Below are 20,492 nucleotides of genomic sequence, written 5' to 3'. Positions count from 1 at the left end.
TATTAAATGTTTAAATATTTTACAGATATTTGTAAATATTTCTAAAGACAAAGAGCCCTATTTTAGCAGTCTAAGCGCAAAATCTGAAGCGTGATGTGCATGAACGTTTAGGGCGTGTCTGAATCAAAATATGCTATAATGACAATGGTAAAAACTGTTTCTCCACCAGATGCATAGTTCAAAATGGTTGTTCTTATATGTCTTAATTAGTCATTTGGCCGTGAAACAGTGTGTTTGGTATTTTGACGAGGAGTGAGCACATCTCTCCAGGAGGAATCTGCTTGCAAGCGAGACTGTGTATGAAACAGCAGGATTCCACTAAAGCTTTGCTTGTGTGTGTGTGCGTGTGTGTGTGTGTGTGTGTGTGTCAAGCAGAGGATAGCCTACACATCTGCACTTGCCTAGTATTTGAACTTGAGGCAATGACAAAACAGTCTTACACTGAGGGAAGCGTAAAGAAGGACAAAACAAAGACTGAACTATTTGGCCACAATACTCAATGGAAGAAACCAGGCACTCAGCTGGACTGATGTTTGTCCTTTACACTTCTCTCATCTTCTCAAAGGAACTCTAGATCTCATTAGTGACCACTGAGACCTTATATAATGAGATGTGTGCCTCTTCTAATAATGTCCAGTGAATTAATTTAGGCACAGGTGGACTTGGTGTAAGGTGAATACTTGTAAATGGGATATTTCATTCTTTTATTTTTTTATACATTTACAAAACACTCCAAACACTAGCTTTTTTGTGGGGTGTTGGAGTATTGTGTGTAGATTGATTAGAAAAAATAAATAATCCATTTTAAGATGAGTCTGAAACTTTAACAAAATGTAAAAAAAGTGAAGCACTGTGAAGAGATATGGGAATTGAGTTGGCATTAAAGAGCTGTTGCTTTGTCTTTCTAGCGTGGTTGAAGCAGAGTAAATTAAGCAGGCCTAAAACCGCGGCCAAGCAGAGGGCCAGAGATAGGGAATACGCTGGATGGAAGCCGAGGACTGCCCACGAAGGATGGGCGGAGCGGCAAGCATGCGCTGAGCTGGCAAACTCGGCGAATCCTCTCACTGAAGAACGGGGAGACGGACTGATTCGGGGTCCGGGTGCTGTCAGCGTTTAAACGAGGCAGGAGACCACCATACCACACACGCCTAACGTCCCCCCAAAGGGCAAAGTTACACTGAAGTCTAGAGGGCGGGCATGGAAAATAACGTGGCACAGCTGAGAGGAAGAAAAATAAGTGTTAGACAGCATCAGGACAAGTGTGGGATCTCCTCGCAACACCTCTTCACCCTATCACCCTGCGCTCCACCGCTTTATAGAACACAGACACATCATTGGGGAAAAAACTTGACTGGCTTTGCCATAGCCTAAAACAAAAATGCATCAGGAGACCAAGTCAGTGTGAAATAGCGTAACAATTCGGCTATAGTTCAAATCTGAACGCCGATTTCTGCGACCAAGAGCTATTATGTTTAGTCTATCAACGGGGTTCAGGGCTGAGTAGAACAATCAGACTTATAGCCTAGTTATGCCGAAAGTAGCATAACATAGGCTAATTTTAGTCCGTTTTTGTTTTTGCTTCCATTTCCTTTTTCTTGAAATTGTGCCGTCTGCTAGCTTTGTTGTTTAATTTATCGCGACAACAGTCTTTGACTGCAACTCGAGAGCCTCTATCTCTTCATTCCCCTATGTGACATCTAGACTATCTGGGCAAGGCTACCTCAACGTGAAATCCAAAATAAGGAGAATTCGCCATTAAGGCATATTTTGTAGCCTACACACAATAAGTTGGAGTCGAGAGGATTGCTTGAAAGAATCGGCCATAGCTACCCTGGGGACTTCGCTAGAGGTAAGACTATCTGTCACTTTAACGCATTGCATCCGGTTTTTTGTAAACCAGTGATAATGATTTGGGCATTTGCTATTTGTATTTCAATTAGGATTAGCAAAACGCACAGTTCTAGTGACCTTTTATTTTACAAACTGGAGCTGTTTGACCCGCAGATGGCTGCCAGTCCCTTTGGATAAAAGCCTCTGCTAAATAGGCTATAGAGTTATGACTATAGAATATTTGATTGAGAGAAGCAAGCTACATCGACGTCGTGTAGTCTAATGATTGGTTGTCAAGGAATAAGTCCAAACATTTGGGACTGAGGACATGTCAGGTGTATCCTGACCTGAAATCTAGTTATCATCCTTAAAATATCAGAACTAATGGGATTTTATATGGCTTAGGCAGCCTATCGAATTAAACTGATTGTTTCTCTGTTGCTCTCCTCCAATTTCCACCAAGTGGGTGGCCTAAGATTTGTGTCCCAATCTATTTTATAGGCTACAGTCTATGGTCCCAATGCCTAATTGGGTAATCCTGGTAAAATAAAGGTTTAAATAAAACAAAATTGTGAACAGGGTCTGGAGCCCTAGCTGTTCTCATTCGTTGTGTCTGGGTCTATTGACCACAGAAAGTGGCAGCTAGTTGCCCAGCCAGGGCAGAGACCAGAGATATATTCACTAGGGATGGGCCATATCATAGGACTATCATTATTGATATACTGGTAAAATTCCTCCCCATTATAAAAATGTGTCATATTGCAATAATGACATAGGAGATGCTTAGGCCTGCCTATATGTGCTGCAAGGTGGGCATCTCATCTAGAGCAAGAACAAGCATGACTGAAATGGTTCAAACTGATGATTAAGCAGGGTTCATTACAGATGATGATCAGGATCCAGCTTGCACGGTTCTAATATTCACAACACAAGCTATCTTGCCCTCATGCATTCTCACAAATATTGATGAGAGCCCCCATAAAGGGAGCAGGGTCATCTTTTTATGTGTTTTCATTCTTGAATGAGTGGTGTGTGTGATTTTTTAAAATCTTCCATCCCCCACACAAACATACACACACACATTTTGTGAGAACAATTTTTTTAACAAGTGCTTTAACAGAAGTTTAAGTTGCGTCATGTGTTAAGGCATTGCTATTAACATAGTTTCCTTAATTCATTGTACTTATTCTCAGATCCTGATGGCACATTTTAGTTGATACTGACACAAGGCAAGATTTGCCGTTTTTCATGCTGTGGATTCATGCCAAATACGACTTTTGACTAGGCCTATGTGTATTATGGGGTGTTTGCAATGGTGTTGTATCTGTGTTCTTGTCTAGTGATATCGAGACAGTGCTGTGTTGTTATACAACAGTTAGGCTAGGTCCGGTCAAACTATTTATTAATTTCTGATTGGAGGAGGGGCATTTGAGTCTTGATGAGTGGCGATATCTCAGGACTCCACATTTTGCATTGAATTATCTGATGCGATGTGTTCCATTCATTTAAAGAGAGAGCAAACATTTCGTAATGTCCCATTTGCTGAGTGAGATAATTGAGTAAATGAATAAGGGAAATGTTTAGATATGCTTTTGTGCACATAGCCTCTTTCACTCAACTTGTCTATTGGTTGGAAATATTTTTGGGGGGCGGAGGATGAATAAACAAAAATCAAAGTCAACGATAGGAAACACAAATTGATGTCTTCAAACTTGTAAGTGGAACTGTTTTATAAAATCAATATGACAATCATCATCGTTGGTTGGTAATGCCACCATCATGCCATATTGCTTAATTCTTAGTGTGTCGTGCTCAGCTGTCTCCATCCAAGCTGTAAGCAGACATACCCTTTTATCATAGGCAATACACAACAACACCCCCATCAGAAATGTGCTATCATGGCACTATTAGATACTCTACTTGTCACTATCAGATACACTATAAAGAGGGGTAGATGTACACTGTAAGAAACTAGATGTACTGCAGAGCGGTACAAAATATGACCGCCGCCCAGTCCAGCACATTTTTTCCACAAAAATAAATCAGCCTGAAAGGCCTATATGATTCTAACTGTCTCACTAAATTGCATTATCCACACTCAATTCTCACTGGTATCTGCTAGACAACAAGTACCAAAACATGATTAGTTCATAGATTTCACATGTAAAATTCATTTTATACAACCCCACCCCCATCTTGCCTGTTCATAATTCTGAGAAATTCTTGAATTGTGTGCATGTGTGCGTGTACACGTTTATGTTTATGTGTGTGTGTGTGCATGCTTGTGTGTTTGTCTGCGTATGTGTGTTTGTGCATGTGCATGCATGCGTACATATGTCTACTGTGTGAGTATGTGTCATACGTATGATTACTGTGAATGTACGTGTGTGCGTATGTATCTGTTTATGCACATGTGTGCACATGTAATGGGTTAACATGACCCCTGGAGGCAAACGTACAGAAAAAATTGGTCATCCTAGGCCCTACGGTTCTCAAGATATTCACAGAAAACTGTGTCTGCCCTACCCTCCTTTCGGGTCCAGTCCAGCGGGGGCTACAGATCAAAACGAAAAACGATGGTTTCATGCTATCCATGTGGGGTTACATGCCCACCAAGTTTCGTGTACCCCGGTCTTTCAGTGTCCCGGGAATCCTTGACGGAAATTTGGACATGCGAAAAAGAAAGGAAAAAAATAAAAAATCTGACTAAACCGCTGCGCGGCGGTCATAATAATGCTGTAAAATTACAGTAACATACTGGTAGCAACTTCGCCAGCAATATACTGTATTATTTCAGTATTGATACTGTAAAATATAATTACAGTAAATAGTTGTGAGCTTTATCCCAGTCAGCTGTACAATTGCAGTATGGCTTTGTGAAATTACAGCATATACTCCATCTTTTCTTGTAAAATGTCAGCATGATACTGTTATTGAACACATAATTAGTCGCAAACAGAACAGCCAGTCCTGGGAGGAATGAGGACCCTTCACATATGATTTGTCCTTCAGTGGAAACCATCTACTTGCTCTTTAGAAGAGTTGGGTCTTCAAGAACTTCTTTGTATGTACAAATAATACAGTCACAAAGACATGTATAACACCAGCAACATTCATAGTCACATGTATTCTGTGTGATCCTAATTCATATAACATTAGTAGGTTCAACATGTTCTTTTTTAAAACCAGTGTTTCCCAAACTCTTAAACAGTCAAACCCATAAATCCGTTATTGATTCATTAGCAATTTGCCCGACATTGTAGGGTATTTGAAATCACATTACATTAAGTTACTTCCAAGCCAAACTGTATTTCTTCTGTATTACCTTTTTTGTATACATCCATCAGAATATTGTGTCAAAATACCGATTTTCTTTGACTTCTGGGAAACAGCAACACAACTTTGAGGCTATTATGCTTAATATAATCGATATTTTCGCATAGTAACGTTAGATTATGTGCCTTCAGAGAAACACGTTGGGGAAACACTGGAATAGGCTATAAAAAATTCTACAATAGCCTATAACTTAACATTAGCCAACATTAACATTACCCTCAACTTTACCCTAAGTTAACAGCCTACATTTAGTCAAATAAGAACTTGTAAATAGAACATCAAGATGAAGCAACAACTTTAACTTCCAAATAAACTATAGCTTACTCAATTACAATCAATATTCCATTGATGAGATAAGGAAAAGATGAGAATCAACTTACCATGCACTTCTCAGAAGAAATCCCAGGGTCTGAGATAACGTAACGCCTACTTAAAAAAATTCGGTCTGCTCAATTTAAAAACACCCTGTAAAACCAGACATTTTACCTGTTCTTTTCCAATTATGCTTTGCAAATTACAGTTTATGTCTGTATGATCAGACACATAGTTTGCATGTCCCAAAATGCACTTCTCTTTACAGTCATTTGTTGTATTTTAGTAAATACAGGTGGTTCCTACAAAAATTGCTGTATATTTCTATTGTTAACAGTGTATGTACAAATGCAAATGCAGTGTAAACAGCAACATTGTCAGTCCGCAGAAATCAAATGTTGTGCCTCCTCTTTTTACGTTCTGTTTACCAAGCCTGAAACTCACAGCATACAGTAGTCAGCACTTTTCTCTGGCTCTCTAACGTTACTTGCAGTGCCCACAACTGAACAATATTATTCAATCACAAGTTAAGTTGGAAGGAATCAACTGCAGACTCAGAGGACAGGAATACAAATTTAAGCGATCAGAAAATAATGTAACACATGCTAATAAGATGTTATCAAACAGGGATGCATTTCTAGAAAAGTTAGCAACGACGTTGCTTAGCCACCATGGTACGATGCAACTACGTTGTAACACCTGTTTCTAGAAAGCATCGTAGCCTACCTATGTCGCAATTTGCCGGTGTTTGAACACGTAGTTCCAACAATGTTATTGATGATGCAGTGATAGATATCATTGGTGGAAATGGTGGCAACGTGTAATACCCCACCCCCTTGAAATTCTCTGCCACATGTCGACATTTTTCTAATTTAAACCACAAGTGTTTAATGCTGGCACTGTCATTGTCATCAGCAAAAACCTAAACCTACTGTGAGCAAATAACACAGTTTACTTAAGCCAACCAATATTTGTAATTATTTGTGCCTATTAAATATCTAAGTTTCCAAAAATTTATACCCTACAATTTCAAAATAGTTATCTAGTATCTGTCTGGTGGCCCAACGGTAATGTGGAGAGACTGCGTAAGCAGAGTTAATTTCCTACTTCTCCATATCCCTTTCTACGAGACACAATAGGTTTTGACCCTAAATATTTATGTATAGTCAAGTCAAGTTTATTTATATAGCGCAGTGGTCCCCAAACTTTTTCTTCCGAGGGCCAGCTCACTATGCCTGGCTCCAAGAGAGGGCCAGAGACTCGGAGTAGTTCTATATCAGTAACCATAAATAGCTTAGTGCTGTGAACAACAGCAGTCTACCTTAGTTGAATATTCTATTACATTTAATCATAGGCTATTGCAATTTAATACCATTGTTAGCTGTGTTTATATTGTCATCATGCCATATCAGTGTAAAATTAAATAATACTAATAAAAATACGCATTCCCAAAAGTATTAGCAGGGAGTCCCAAAAGTATATTTTATTAAAAAATGTGTGAACTCTGAATTCTGTGTCTTTGCATACACAGCTCAAGTTGCGAATATCCTACAAATAATTTAAAGTTCTAAGGGGCCGTTTATACAAGAACGATTGCGAAGGAAGACGACAAAATATTTTATCATAAGGGCCTTTCGTTTACACGGCGACCCCGCCATCGGGGCTTGAAGACGCAAAAATCTGAAGACTCCTTCCAGAGTGTAGAGTTTTGAAGACGACCCGGGTTGCGTCTCCGTCTAAACGGCTAAACCAAAGATCCTTGATTACCTCTCTGGCTAAACTGTCAAATTAGAATGTCTATCACACCACCACCAAGCGGTCTGGAATGCATATCCAATCGAATATCACATACTCTTGCGTCTTCATATAAACAAAGATTTCCCCCTGAGAATGCTCGTCTAAACGCGAATAAAAAAATTAAGACGAGACGCCACTTCTGCGTCTTCTCTTTTCATCATCACCGTATAAACGTAGCCTTAAACTATGAGAATTTTATGAAGTGCTGAAGTGGTCTGAAATGACCACCATTTTAACTTTCAGTCACCTGCTAAGAACTTTGTGAACTCTTTTAATGAACATTTGAACGAGTGAATAAAAAATAGAAATAATTATCCCAGAAAGTCCCAGAAATATGACATGAATAGAAGTTAGTTAGTTATTAACAATTAATTGATAAACTTTTAAAATACTTTGAGCACTGATGCAGTCCGCATAGGCCTCTTACATTGTTTGATGGCAAACGCAAAACAGCGCCAAAACAACTACCGGTGGACAAAATGAGTATTACATGTGTACTGTTAAGACTCGCCATAGAGAATGAATGGGGGAAATTGCGGAGGTTTTAGTTTGACGATGTTGTACTCCCGTGCGGGCCGGATGCTGTATACTACGGACATGTTTTGGGGGGCCACCCAAAATGAGGTGGCGGGCCGTAGTTTGGGGACCACTAATATAGCGCATTTCATACACAGAGGTCATTCAATGTGCTTTACATAAACAAAACCAAACAATAATAACAAATAAAAGCATAGAAGGGCAATATAGTCAAAGAATAGTTAAAAGGTAAAGATCATAATAAAAAGAAAATATGAAAAACAAGGTAAAATCATTTAAAAATAAAGAATAATTAGTAAGCAAAAACAAAGGCAAAAGTAGTAAAAAAAGTAATAAAAGACAAGGTAGAATAATTATCAAGGCAGATTCAGAATTTGTAACTCGGCACAGTTAGCAGAAAGCATCTGAGAACAGTTTGGTCTTAAGTCTAGATTTAAAACTGGCTACAGTTGGGGCCTTTTTGATGTCATCTGAAAGTTGGTTCCACAGCTGAGCCGCATAGCAGCTAAAAGCTGCTTCACCATGTTTAGTTCTAACTGTAGGTTTTACTAGCAGGTTTTTCACCTGGGACCCGAGAGGACGAGAAGGTGTGTACTGCTGAAGCATGTCTGACAACTATTTAGGTCCTGCTCCATTTACTGATTTATAAACAAGCAATAGTGCTTTAAAGTCAATTCTGTGACTTACTGGAAGCCAGTGCAAGGACTTGGAGTAATGTGGTCAGTTCTTTTAGTTTTTGTTAGAATCCTAGCTGCTGCATTTTGTATCACCTGAAGCTGTTTAATAGTCTTTTTAGGAAGGCCTGTGAACAGTCCATTGCAGTAATCAACCCTGCTGGAGATAAATGCATGAATGAGTTTTTCTAAGTCATGTTTTGACATCAGCCCTCTGAGTTTGGCAATATTTTTAAGGTGGTAAAAAGCTGATTTAGTTATCGCTTTCATGTGGCTGTTGAAATTTAGATCACTGTCAATTAATACACCAAGATTTTTAACAGTATCCTTTGCCTTCAACCCTTTTTGTGTCAAGGAGAGTGGCAACCCTAAGTCTTTCCTCCTTTTTACCAAATATAATTACTTCAGTTTTTTCTTTGTTCAGCTGAAAAAAATTGAGACATCCAGGTCTTGATTTGTTCTATACACTGACACATAGATTCAAGAGGACCATAGTCGTTTGGTGATAGAGCTAAATTTGTGTGAGAGTAAATTTGTGTGTCATCTGCATAGCTATGATATGAAATCAAATTATTTTGAATGATTTGTCCAAGTGGGAGCATATAGAGGTTGAATAATAGTGGCCCCAAGATCGACCCCTGGGGAACACCACAGGTCAAGGACGTTGGTGTTGAGGTACAGTTTCCGATGGCAACAAAGAAGCTCCTTTCTTGTAGATATGATTTTAGCCAGTTGATAACTATGCCTGTAAATCCAACCCAGTGTTCTAGTCTGTGTAGTAAAATATTGTGATCAACAGTGTCAAATGCTGCACTAAGGTCCAGTAGCACTAGGACTGATGTTTTACCTGAATCTGTGTTGAGGCGTATGTCATTAGAAACTTTAATGAGAGCTGTTTCAGTGCTGTAATTTGCCCGAAAACCAGACTGAAAGTAATCAAAATACCCATTTGATGTTAGGAAGGTGGTTAATTGATTAAAGACTACTTTTTCAATAATTTTGCCAATAAAAGGTAGATTGGATATGGGCCTGTAATTGTTTAGCATGGAGGCATCCAGGTTATTCTTCTTGAGAAGTGGCTTTACAACAGCTGTATTCAGTGACTTAGGAAAAGTGCCAGACAGCATTGATACATTTACAATTTGAAGGACATCCGCCGCTATGAGGTGAAAAACAGTTTTGAAGAAATTGGTAGGCAGAGTGTCTAAGACACATGTGGAAGAGCTGAGATTCTGTACCGTTTTTTCAAGTGTTTCGTAGTCTATCAAGCTGAACTCTGACATCAAGTTTAGTCTCCCTCTGTTTGTTGCTGTAAGTTCAGGTTGTTGAATTTGTAATTGAGCAGATATGTTGAGTGATTTTGTCAATTTTACCTTTAAAAAAAGATGAAAACTCATTGCATTTATTAGTTGAGAGAAGTTCAGGCGCTAATTGTGAGGGGGGATTTGTTAACTTATCAACAGTTGAAAATAGAATACGAGTGTTATTTGAACTTCTATTAATAATGAATGAGAAAAGAAAGACTGTCTTGCTTTGCATATTTCAGAGTTATATGTGCGGAGCATCTCTTTATTTCTACAATAGCCTATAACTTAACATTAGCCAACATTAACATTACCCTCAACTTTACCCTAAGTTAACAGCCTACATTTAGTCAAATAAGAACTTGTAAATAGAACATCAAGATGAAGCAACAACTTTAACTTCCAAATAAACTATAGCTTACTCAATTACAATCAATATTCCATTGATGAGATAAGGAAAAGATGAGAATCAACTTACCATGCACTTCTCAGAAGAAATCCCAGGGTCTGAGATAACGTGTCGCCTACTTAAAAAAAATTCGGTCTGCTCAATTTAAAACACCCTGTAAAACCAGACATTTTACCTGTTTTTTTCCAATTATGCTTTGCAAATTACAGTTTATGTCTGTATGATCAGACACATAGTTTGCATGTCCCCAAAATGCACTTCTCTTTACAGTCATTTGTTGTATTTTAGTAAATACAGGTGGTTCCTACAAAAATTGCTGTATATTTCTATTGTTAACAGTGTATGTACAAATGCAAATGCAGTGTAAAAAGCAACATTGTCAGTCCACCAGAAATCAAATGTTGTGCCTCCTCTTTTAAGCTCTGTTTACCAAGCCTGAAACTCACAGCATACAGTAGTCAGCACTTTTCTCTGGCTCTCTAACGCTTACTTACAGTGCCCACAACTGAACAATATTATTCAATCACAAGTTAAGTTGGAAGGAATCAACTGCAGACTCAGAGGACAGGAATACAAATTTAGCGATCAGAAAATAATGTAACACATGCTAATAAGATGTTATCAAACAGGGATGCATTTCTAGAAAAGTTAGCAACGACGTTGCTTAGCCACCATGGTACGATGCAACTACGTTGTAACACCTGTTTCTAGAAAGCATCGTAGCCTACCTATGTCGCATTTTGTCGGTGTTTGAACACGTAGTTCCAACAATGTTATTGATGATGCAGTGATAGATATCATTGGTGGAAATGGTGGCAACGTGTAATACCCCACCCCTTGAAATTCTCTGCCATATGTCGACATTTTTCTAATTTAAACCAATTAGATATGGGCCTGTAATTGTTAGCATGGAGGCATCCAGGTTATTCTTCTTGAGAAGTGGCTTTACAACAGCTGTATTCAGTGACTTAGGAAAATGCCAGACAGCATTGATACATTTACAATTTGAAGGACATCCGCTATGAGGTGAAAAAACAGTTTGAAAAAAGCTGATTTAGTTATCGCTTTCATGTGGCTGTTGAAATTTAGATCACTGTCAATTAATACACCAAGATTTTTTAACAGTATCCTTTGCCTTCAACCCTTTTGTGTCAAGGAGAGTGGCAACCCTAAGTCTTTTCCCCTTTTACCAAATATAATTACTTCAGTTTTTTTTTTTGTTCAGCTGAAAAAAATTGAGACATCCAGGTCTTGATTTGTTCTATACACTGACACATAGATTCAAGAGGACCATAGTCGTTTGGTGATAGAGCTAAATTTGTGTGAGAGTAAATTTGTGTGTCATCTGCATAGCTATGATATGAAATCAAATTATTTTGAATGATTTGTCCAAGTGGGAGCATATAGAGGTTGAATAATAGTGGCCCCAAGATGGACCCTAGAACAACACCACAGGTCAAGGACGTTGGTGTTGAGGTACAGTTTCCGATGGCAACAAAGAAGCTCCTTTTTCTTGTAGATATGATTTTAGCCAGTTGATAACTATGCCTGTAAATCCAACCCAGTGTTCTAGTCTGTGTAGTAAAATATTGTGATCAACAGTGTCAAATGCTGCACTAAGGTCCAGTAGCACTAGGACTGATGTTTTACCTGAATCTGTGTTGAGGCGTCATGTCATTAGAAACTTTAATGAGAGCTGTTTCAGTGCTGTAATTTGCCCGAAAACCAGACTGAAAGTAATCAAAATACCCATTTGATGTTAGGAAGGTGGTTAATTGATTAAAGACTACTTTTTTCAATAATTTTGCCAATAAAAGGTAGATTGGATATGGGCCTGTAATTGTTTAGCATGGAGGCATCCAGGTTATTCTTCTGAGAAGTGGCTTTACAACAGCTGTATTCAGTGACTTAGGAAAAGTGCCAGACAGCATTGATACATTTACAATTTGAAGGACATCCGCCGCTATGAGGTGAAAAACAGTTTTGAAGAAATTGGTAGGCAGAGTGTCTAAGACACATGTGGAAGAGCTGAGATTCTGTACCGTTTTTTCAAGTGTTTAGTAGTCTATCAAGCTGAACTCTGACATCAAGTTTAGTCTCCCTGTTTGTTGCTGTAAGTTCAGGTTGTTGAATTTGTAATTGAGCAGATATGTTGAGTGATTTTGTCAATTTTACCTTTTAAAAAAGATGAAAACTCATTGCATTTATTAGTTGAGAGAAGTTCAGGCTAATTGTGAGGGGATTTGTTAACTTATCAACAGTTGAAAAATAGAATAATGAAAGTGTTATTTGAACTTCTATTAATAATGAATGAGAAAAAAGAAAGACTGTCTTTGCTTTTGCATATTTCAGAGTTATATGTGTAGCATCTTTTATTTCTACAATAGCCTATAACTTAACATTAGCCAACATTAACATTACCCTCAACTTTACCCTAAGTTAACAGCCTACATTTAGTCAAATAAGAACTTGTAAATAGAACATCAAGATGAAGCAACAACTTTAACTTCCAAATAAACTATAGCTTACTCAATTACAATCAATATTCCATTGATGAGATAAGGAAAAGATGAGAATCAACTTACCATGCACTTCTCAGAAGAAATCCCAGGGTCTGAGATAACGTAACGCCTACTTAAAAAAAATTCGGTCTGCTCAATTTAAAAACACCCTGTAAAACCAGACATTTTACCTGTTCTTTTCCAATTATGCTTTGCAAATTACAGTTTATGTCTGTATGATCAGACACATAGTTTGTATGTCCCAAAATGCACTTCTCTTTACAGTCATTTGTTGTATTTTAGTAAATACAGGTGGTTCCTACAAAAATTGCTGTATATTTCTATTGTTAACAGTGTATGTACAAATGCAAATGCAGTGTAAACAGCAACATTGTCAGTCCACTGAAATCAAATGTTGTGCCTCCTCCTCTTTTTTTCACGTTCTGTTTACCAAGCCTGAAACTCACAGCATACAGTAGTCAGCACTTTTCTCTGGCTCTCTAACGTTACTTTGCAGTGCCCACAACTGAACAATATTATTCAATCACAAGTTAAGTTGGAAGGAATCAACTGCAGACTCAGAGGACAGGAATACAAATTTAAGCGATCAGAAAATAATGTAACACATGCTAATAAGATGTTATCAAACAGGGATGCATTTCTAGAAAAGTTAGCAACGACGTTGTTTAGCCACCATGGTACGATGCAACACGTTTGTAACACCTGTTTCTAGAAAGCATCGTAGCCTCACCTATGTCGCAATTTGCTGGTGTTTGAACACGTGGTTCCAACAATGTTATTGATGATGCAGTGATAGATATCATTGGTGGAAATGGTGGCAACGTGTAATACCCCACCCCCTTGAAATTCTCTGCCACATGTCGACATTTTTCTAATTTAAACCAATTAGATATGGGCCTGTAATTGTTTAGCATGGAGGCATCCAGGTTATTCTTCTTGAGAAGTGGCTTTACAACAGCTGTATTCAGTGACTTAGGAAAAGTGCCAGACAGCATTGATACATTTACAATTTGAAGGACATCCGCCGCTATGAGGTGAAAAACAGTTTTGAAAAAGCTGATTTAGTTATCGCTTTCATGTGGCTGTTGAAATTTAGATCACTGTCAATTAATACACCAAGATTTTTAACAGTATCCTTTGCCTTCAACCCTTTTGTGTCAAGGAGAGTGGCAACCCTAAGTCTTTCCTCCTTTTTACCAAATATAATTACTTCAGTTTTTTCTTTGTTCAGCTGAAAAAAATTGAGACATCCAGGTCTTGATTTGTTCTATACACTGACACATAGATTCAAGAGGACCATAGTCGTTTGGTGATAGAGCTAAATTTGTGTGAGAGTAAATTTGTGTGTCATCTGCATAGCTATGATATGAAATCAAATTATTTTGAATGATTTGTCCAAGTGGGAGCATATAGAGGTTGAATAATAGTGGCCCCAAGATCGACCCCTGGGGAACACCACAGGTCAAGGACGTTGGTGTTGAGGTACAGTTTCCGATGGCAACAAAGAAGCTCCTTTCTTGTAGATATGATTTTAGCCAGTTGATAACTTACGCCATTTTCTTTCAGTCTTCCTACACTCTCTTTTTAGAAGTTTAACTGCTGGATTTTGCCTCCATGGTTCTTTCTGTTTGTCCTTAACTTTCTTGAATTGTAATGGAGCAATGTCATCCATAATGTGTGCCATTTTTGCATTAAAGTGATCAAATAAGTCTTCTACAGAGTCTGACAGTTGACTTGACTTTAGTGAAAGTGCTTGCTCAAAGAGAGCACTTGTCTGATCATTTATGATTCTCCTTTTTACAATCATAGCTGTGTTTTGAGTGTGTGGGGACACGTAGTTACTCTACATCAAGAGACTATTAGGAACATGACATCAATCAAAAACAAGTGTTTCAAATAAAGTAGCACTGATTTATTTGGTATTGCCACCTGTCAGAAGTAAGAGGAATCTCACTTTACATGGTAATCGAACCTACAACGTTCAGACAACAAGTCACCTGCTTTAGCCACTGTACCACTGAGCAATGTGCTAATCTCCAGAGTCTGTGAAGATGATAACACTAGCTTATCAAAACACAAGTCAACACTTGAATTAACATTAATAGCAAAAATAAGCCCAGTAAGGAAGTCAGTAGCTAGGCCTATTTCTCTTTGATATCTTTTAATTAACATTAAGCCAACAACAGCACAGCACAATCCTTGAGTCACGAGAAACAAAACCACTTCATGATTTTTGGTTAGGCTCCTGTCCTATCCTTTGACACTGACGACATCACTAACCGGAACTACAAAGGAACGACACAAGTGTGACTGCTTAGGGGCAGTAGTTCCAACCACCAAACATTTTGTGATTGAAAATTTAAACTATCCTTTCTAGAAACACCAAATCCAAGAACCACGGTTCTAACTACAAAGGTTGCAACGGAAGTTAGCCAACTACGCTTTCTAGAAACGCACCCCAGAGAGATAATGCAGGGAAGCAATTACTCCATTTAAAAGATTTCGAGTTTTGTGCAGCTATAACATACCAATTACAAAAGTCAATCAGGCATAGGGAAGTGGATGATGTGAAAAAGTGAAAGAAAGACATTAAAAGGCAAGGCAAACAAAAATAAAGGTTGCTTTCGGTACAAATAAGCAAAACTGTTGCTTTGATACTGATTCCATAATTTCTGAAACAATAATTACCACAGCTTGGATTAGCCTGCACCTGCTTTTAAAGTAACACCATGTATGAATTCCCAATTTCATAAAACAAAATTAAGATGACATCAATCACTCACCTAGCAGGATAAAGATAAAAAGTGACAGTGTCAGCAACAATAAATAAATAAATATGGAGTAAAAAAGGTATTTGTCTGAAATTAACGAAAATGATCATACTATAAGGGGCCGCTTGAGAAATAATTCATACTTGGTCATACACACACACTATGATAGTCTCACATACACACTATCATAATCTTACATATTCATCACTATACTCACATACAAATACTACTATACTTCATTTAGATATGTGTATGAGAGAGTATAATAGTGTGTGTAAAATAGCATAGTTGTATAAGAGAGTATAGTAGTGTGTGTGTGAGCATAGTTGGGTATGTGAGAGAGTATACTAGTGTGTGTAAGAAAGATTGATTGAAATGGAAGGAGTTTAATTTCTTAGTTCCTGATTGGTTGATGAAGAAGAAGCAGGCTACACAAGATAGTGTATATGTAAATCTTAGGTAATGCACTCCACCGCCATGGCCTCTCTGCACGCTCACTCCACACAACTCCTTTACAGAAGAAAATCATGTCATACTTCGTTTAAAGTTTGCTACACAATATTTCGACAAAACTATGAAATACTGAGAGAATGTAGTCTGGTCAGGTGAGAGCAAAATGTAACTTTTTGGATGTCATACTACACACCATGTTTGGAGGAGAAATGGTACTGTACATCACCATAAAAATACCATAACAACAGTGAGGTTTGGAGGTGGAAGAATCATGGTGTGGGGCTGTTTTTCATCTCATGGTACTGGCAGACTTCGTACAATTAAAGGTGTGATGAATGGAGTCATTTTTGTCCAGGAGAATCTTGCCATCCACCAGGATGATGAGGAGGAGACACAGCTAGACTTTCCAGCAGGACAACTATCCAAAGCATATACAGCAAAGGAAACTCTCAATTGGTTTCAGAGAAAGGAAATGAAGGCCCTGACTTAAATCCAATTGAACAGTTCTGGAAGGAACTAAAAATCAGGATTCACACAAGGGACCCCTGGATTCTTCAAGATTTAAAGACTATCTGTTAAGAAGAATGGGCCAAAATCACACCTGAATACTGAGACTGATGCGATGTCTTGAAGCTGTCATTACAGGCAGAATGCGGTTGCATTCATGGGCAATCTATTTCATACATACCATACTATGGTTTAAGGGGCACTCAGTGTGTCCTGAAGTTATATTCAGGGTCATAACCTTAAGAAATACCATTGTACTACTACGGTACCACCTCACACCGCCAAGCAAGGTTTCAAGCATAGGTGCGTTTTTACACATTCCATAATTTGGTCTCTCAAAGGCCCTCACACTAACAAACACGTCAATATAGATTATGAAGGTAATGAAGATGTGACAGGTGAGACCCACTGATCCTGCACAATTTACCTCATAAGCCTCTTGATGAGGTGTTTGCTGCAGACTTGGAGATTAGAGTTATGCAAGTTGAATTTTGAAGGGGTGCTTAGAATTAGAGGTAAGAAAAAAATTATGAATATAATTATCTTAAATTTGTCAAATTCAAAGACTTTGGGGGGATTAACTAAAGTCTGGGTTCGTACCTACACAACTTGTGACAGTTACAAAGACTGGGTTGGTACCTACACAATGTTGACAGTTACAAAGACTGTCCATCCTGCTTGAGAACAAATGGAGAAAGTTTGCTATTATGTTTTCCTGGTGGTTTTAGCAGGTGTTAGTAGTCCACATTCTTGCGCTGACCTTGTGGTTGTTTCCCCTTAAGGCTCCATGGGAGGCCTACAGTGTGTGTGTGTGTGTGTGTGTGCATGCATGTGTGCAGGAGATCTCTGAGGCCATTTAGAGCACCATGCAGTAACAGAACCACAAAAGCGGACTAGTCTACCTTTTTAATCTAATGAATATTTGAGGAAGCATTGGTTTTGTCTGAATTAATCAATAAGCAATACGCATGAGCATTGATACATACACCCAAATAGTTCAGACTTCCAATGGAGAAAAATGTTAAAACACAGTTACCATACAACCACTGACCAATCTGACTGGCACCCAAATAACTGAAGTGAGAGTTCATTCATCTTTCAATTTGAGTTTTAAAACTAAAGTTTTAAAGTTTTCAAAAATACATTTGACAAAGTAGAACAGTTAAAATAAAGCAATGAAAAGTAGTGAGTTTACTGTTGGACATTTATGCTAACAACCCTGTATTGCACTCAGGAGTGTATGGATTGCATCAGTGGTAGAGGGAGCGCCTCTTGGAATCAACATAGCAAACAAGGAGGGAGGGGAAAAAGGGGAGAAGGATCAGGGAAAACAAGGAGAGAACAGGAGTGGAATTAGGGTATCTACTTTGGGGTCATGGCTGGACTTTTAAAGGAGCCATGTGTAATGTCCGCCAAAAAATCAATTCATACTCCACATTCCATAAAAGATGGGGGCAGTATACCTCCAGAAAGCGAGTTGGTCTACCCTAGAGTAATAACCAAGACACGTGTATTGCATTTTGGCTGGCGGTTATGTTGCCCGCATACCGCCTCCCATGGCCGAAACTGGTATTATGACACCTGTCGGGCTGTGGCTAGTAATTTAGCATGCTAATTCAGGTTGATATCTCTGCAGCACTATACCTTGTCATTTTTTTAATGACATCATCGCCCTTATTTCTTCTTATTCTTTTCATGCGTGTAGCTCATTTTTTGGATATTTTTACCTCAATTCTTACACATGGCACCTTTAAGAGCTGGGAGTGGAACACAGGGGAAGATGGGGAAGGAAGGCACAGACAAACATAAGAGGGTCATTTTCGAAATATGGTGACAAACTTGTCCCTACACTTTTCAGGCATGAAAAAGATTTTAAAAATCCAGCCTATTAAGCCATGAATATTATGCAAATCAGAACACTTTTTAATGAGAGAGAGAGAGAGAGAGATTTATTCATCACATACATAGTTATATTAGTATATAACAAGCAGTGAAATGTAAGTCTGGTTAGCTTCATGACTGTGTAAAGTAGAAATAATCTAAGTAAATAGATAAGATTAAAAGCAGAAGTTAATATAATATAAATAATATAATATTAAGTTAATATAATATAATTCAAAATAATAGAATAAGTCTGTTCTCAGTACTGTTGGCATACCACACAGTGATACACTGCGTCAGTATACTCTCTATGACCCCAGTGTAAGATGTTTTTAAAATCACTGGGGGGAACCTGAATTTCCAGAGTTGTCTTAGATTAGTGGTCCCCAAACTACGGCCCGCCACCTCATTTTGGGTGGCCCCCCAAAACATGTCCGTAGTATACAGCATCCGGCCCGCACGGGAGTACAACATCGTCAAACTAAAACCTCCGCAATTTCCCCCATTCATTCTCTATGGCGAGTCTTAACAGTACACATGTAGTACTCATTTTGTCCACCGGTAGTTGTTTTGGCACTGTTTTGCGTTTGCCATCAAACAATGTAAGAGGCCTATGCGGACTGCATCAGTGCTCAAAGTATTTTAAAAGTTTATCAATTAATTGTTAATAACTAACTAACTTCTATTCAAGTCATATTTCTGGGACTTTCTGGGATAATTATTTCTATTTTTTTATTCACTGTTCAAATGTTCATAAAAAAGAGTTCACAAAGTTCTTATCAGGTGACTGAAAGTTAGAATGGTGGTCATTTCAGACCACTTCAGCACTTCATAAAATTCTCATAGTTTAAGAACTTTAAATTATTTGTAGGATATTCACAACTTGAGCTGTGTATGCAAAGACACAGAATTCAGAGTTCACACATTTTTTAATAAAATATACTTTTGGGACTCCCTGCTAATACTTTTGGGAATGCAAATGTATTTTTATTAGTATTATTTAATTTTACACTGATATGGCATGATGACAATATAAACACAGCTAACAATGGTATTAAATTGCAATAGCCTATGATTAAATGTAATAGAATATTCAACTAAGGTAGACTGCTGTTGTTCACAGCACTAAGCTATTTATGGTTACTGATATAGAACTACTCAGAGTCTCTGGCCCTCTCTTGGAGCCAGGCATAGTGAGCTGGCCCTCGGAAGAAAAAGTTTGGGGACCACTGTCTTAGATGGTACATTCATTGTCTGGCCTTTTTAACCTGAGCTTGGATGTGAGTACCCCAGGTCAGGTCCTCAGAGATGTGTACTCCCAGATATTTAAAACCACTACCTGTGTTCCATCAATCAAGAGAGGGGTGTACGTCTGATGATGCTATAGTTTATCGTTTTGCACATTTTTTCCTTAATTAACTTGAAATTCCTTTGTACTTAAAAAACATTACATTTTTCAAAAAAACTAATTTAACCATTTATGAACAAGTTCAAGGCTTAATAAACGTGTACAAATCTAAACCAAAATGACTAGGTATTAATAATAAAATAATTTAAAAAGAATATCTGTCCTTCAATTTGGTGTCATTGGTGTCACAGACTATTATTTTAAAAGTATGAAAATATGTGAGGATGTATTTCCATAGTCAAACAAAGAGCATTCAAGCTCACACATAGTGAGAGTCCATTATTAAAAGTAAGACGTTTTCTTTAAAATGTCAATTTTCAATGTGGTTCTTTTAGGTGTGTCATCGGTGTTGCTTTGGTTTGAGGCAGTATGAAGGATTTTCATTGCAAGAAAGAAAACGTGTTTACGGGTATAATGTAAATGTATAATTTTAGTATGGTCCAACATCCTAGCTTTGAGATGATCTTGACACCATTTTGGAAAATTGACCATTCATGGGAATTTGTCACTGGTGTTAACGTTTCGAGTATTGCCCTTGCTTGTAAAACCAATTACTCCAAGTATCAATATCTCATCTTTTATCACAAATGGACATATATTTGGATAATGTTTTTCCATATGCATTTCTTGTCATAATGATTTAAACATAATTATTGTATTTCTCATCCTATTTACATATAGGTTAATGGCAAAGTTGTGTGCAGCAGAGAGACAGATGTGATACAGTTAGAGATGAGATTCAGATCCAGCT

General features: G+C 37.9%; 1 protein-coding gene across 1 annotated transcript in view; it reads left to right on the top strand.

Annotated features, from left to right (window-relative positions):
• The first annotated feature begins 1,079 nt into the window (after positions 1–1,079).
• glis2b (GLIS family zinc finger 2b) overlaps positions 1,080–20,492 on the top strand; it is a 44,488-nt gene continuing 25,075 nt past the window's right edge. Inside the window, exon 1 of the mRNA XM_048244749.1 lies at positions 1,080–1,849. The gene's annotated coding sequence lies outside the window, so the exon portion shown is untranslated. The remainder of the gene's footprint in view (positions 1,850–20,492) is intronic.

Source organism: Alosa alosa, chromosome 6 (genome assembly GCF_017589495.1).
Source record: "Alosa alosa isolate M-15738 ecotype Scorff River chromosome 6, AALO_Geno_1.1, whole genome shotgun sequence".
Taxonomy (NCBI): domain Eukaryota; kingdom Metazoa; phylum Chordata; class Actinopteri; order Clupeiformes; family Clupeidae; genus Alosa; species Alosa alosa.
The sequence above is the reverse complement of the archived record's forward strand: the minus strand, read 5'-3'. Positions and strand labels throughout refer to the sequence as shown.